General features: G+C 44.2%; 1 protein-coding gene across 2 annotated transcripts in view; it reads left to right on the top strand.

Annotated features, from left to right (window-relative positions):
- The window catches only part of LOC142250870 (butyrophilin subfamily 1 member A1-like), a 25674-nt gene extending 23128 nt beyond the window's left edge, over window positions 1–2546 (top strand). For both annotated transcript variants that reach the window (XM_075323151.1, XM_075323153.1), the window contains one exon: window positions 1–2546. This exon is cut by the window's left edge and continues 657 nt beyond it. The gene's annotated coding sequence lies outside the window, so the exon portion shown is untranslated.
- Window positions 2547–3042: the final 496 nt, after the last annotated feature.

Here is a 3042-nt window from a genome sequence, read left to right as displayed (position 1 = left end):
AACCTTTACCTTAGTGGTGGCCCTGAAGAACCAGAAGTTCCTTCCTAATATTTTCAAAAATTCTTCACCGTTTTGCTATGGACGTGGTTGAGTAAAAAAAAATGAGGAAACGTCCCATGGCTTCATGTGAATCCCACCGAAGCTGGGCTTTTGTAGGACATCTTATACGACTAGACTAATATATATAGGATCTCCGAAAAGATTGGGACCCAAAGAAATTAGAATTGACAAACTGTTTAAAACACAGGGGTTTTTTTGTACCCAGGTAGAATAGACAAAGTACAGACCATACCGGCTGAAGGTGAAAAAAATTACATAATTGGTGCTCAATCCACATTGAGTGCTCTTATCTACTGAGTCAACATACACATGGAGCAGTGAGATAAGGTGCCAGAACAAATGGAGCAATATATCTAAAGTATGTGACCTTTATTACTTGCCTCCCTACATGACTCCCTCCACCAGGGTCTTGTTTGATGGTCAGTTATGTAATATTACGATACCGTACCTTTAACACTAGAACTACTGAGGTAGTCATTTTGACTACTTTGCACTATGTATTTCTATATAGGTGTCACGAGTCCAGTAGTTCTAGTGTTAAATTCCGATCTTTGGATGTAAAATATTAAGGTTTCTATTCACTGACAACAAAGAGAACGATTTTTTTTTTAACCCCTTCCCAAATGGCGATTTTTATTTATTTATTTATTTTTTTTTTTCCCCATTTTTGGGCTTTTTTTTCCCCTTCCATTTCTTCGAAGAGCCCTAACTTTTTATTTTATTATTTCTGATGACCGTGCCGTGTTAGGGCTTGTTTTTTTCGGGATGAGTTGTAAGTTTGGATGACTCCATTCATTTTACCATTCAGTGAAACCAATACAATTCTGTGGAAACTGCAAACCCCCCTCCCCCAAAAAACCTCCCACAATTCTGCATTTTTTCTTTACCACATTCATTGGACTGTAAAGCGGACCTGATAATGATTCTCCAGGCCGGTGCGATGACCACATTACCACACTTGTATTTTTTGTATATTTACATGGTGAGAAAAAGTTTGGCAAAAGAGTAAAAAATAAATAAATCTGTTTTTTTGCCATTTTCTGAGACCCACATCACTCTCATTTTTCGGTAGATGGATCGGTGTGAGGACGTGAAAGTGGACATCTTGATTGATGCCATTTTGGGGTAGATGTGACCTTCTGATTGCTTCTATGGTGCAGCTCAGCTCCTGAGCCCGCTCCATACACCGGGATCCTACTTAGGATGTATTTATACAGATGCTGGCTGTGTTGCACAGCCAGCATCTGCCTTCTATGGTGCAGGCTCAGCTGCTCAGCCCACTTCATACATCGAGATATTACATAGGATGTATTTTTACAGATGCTGGCTGTGTTGCACACCCAGCATCTGCTTTCTATGGTGCAGGCTCAGCTCCTGAGCCCGCTCCATATATCTGGATTTTACTTAGGAATGTTTCGTTACAGATGCTGGCTGTGTTCTCTGCCTTCTATGGCGCATGCTCAGCTCCTGAGCCCGCTCCATGCACCAGAATCTTACATAGGACGCATTTTTACAGATGCTGGCTGTGTTGCACAGCCAGCATCTGCCTTCTATGGTGCAGGCTCAGCTCTTCAGCCCGCTCCATACACCGGGATCTTACTTAGGACGTATTTTTACAGAAGATGCTGGCCGTGTTGCACAGCCAGCATCTTCTTCTATGGTGCATTCTCTGCTCCTGAGCCCGCTCCATACACCAGGATCTTAGTTAGAAGCAGCGGGATATTTTTGTCATCATTACATTGTGCACCAAACTTTTCACACAGTGATGTGAATGTACGAGAGGCACAGAGCCGCCATGGAGGGGCTGATGATGCCAAAGCTAACTTTTTAGCAAGGAATAAAGGACTATTTTGGTGTGAACTGGGACTAGGAGAGTTTTGAATTTTTATTATTTGGCTTCCGGCCCAATGGTGATGGAATAACATGGTTGGTTCTATCATAATCCACCAGTTCTAGAAATACATAAAAACTAAACGGAACAAAAAAAAAAATTCCAATTAACATTCTGATGGCGTGCAGAAAAAAAAATATCGATCCGGCGCTTATGACTGACAGCCGTCCGCAAGGCCTCACCGGCAACTCCTGATCAATCACTGCAGATTGGTATTGATCTTTCGAGGCGGATTATAATTGTCGCGTTTCGGGTCAAAACTCGGGGTTCAGATCTCACAAATACAAGGACGACCTTGATACAAGATGAAATGTAAGTTCTGGTGCATGCGACGGTGCGGCTAGTATAATACCGTCACTCGGGGCACGGGACATAGCGGTGCACAAAGAAGACGAGTCACTGAATAGAAAAAGAAACAGTAAAACGTTGGACCAGAAAAAAAAAGAGGGAAAAAATAAAGAAAGGGAATAAAAAATAAAAAACAGCTGTTACCAGACCTGCTCCACCAACACATCTGCTCCCTATATCTGATAATATACAGTCCCTGAGAGAACTTCTAACGCCTATCCATGTTATGTAAATAAAAGCTTATAACCTGACTTTAAATTCATCCATTGGTTTCGTAAATTACTCTTTTGAAAGCTGAAACTCTCCCAAATTTCGCTTAGGTTATTAAAATAAAGCTGCTGCAAAGCTGAAATATTGATCATTTAATGAACACAGACAGGTCAGATTTTGTCAAGACAGAAGTTTAGTCGCCCACAGCCCCTGCCACGCACCACACGAGGGAAAACAGCCCTTGCCGCACACCACACAAGGGAGCACAGCCCCTGCCGCGCACCACACAAGGGAGCACAGCCCCTGCCGCGCACCACACAAGGGAGCACAGCCCCTGCTGCGCACCACACGAGGGATAACAGCTCCTGCCGCGCACCACACGAAGGAGCACAGCCCCTGCCGCGCACCACACAAGGGAGCACAGCCCCTGCTGCGCACCACACGAGGGAGCACAGCCCCTGCCACGCACCACACGAGGGATAACAGCTCCTGCCGCGCACCACACGAAGGAGCACAGCCCCTGCCACGCACCA

The sequence above is a fragment of the Anomaloglossus baeobatrachus genome, chromosome 9, assembly GCF_048569485.1.
Source record: "Anomaloglossus baeobatrachus isolate aAnoBae1 chromosome 9, aAnoBae1.hap1, whole genome shotgun sequence".
Classification (NCBI taxonomy): domain Eukaryota; kingdom Metazoa; phylum Chordata; class Amphibia; order Anura; family Aromobatidae; genus Anomaloglossus; species Anomaloglossus baeobatrachus.
The sequence above is the reverse complement of the archived record's forward strand: the minus strand, read 5'-3'. Positions and strand labels throughout refer to the sequence as shown.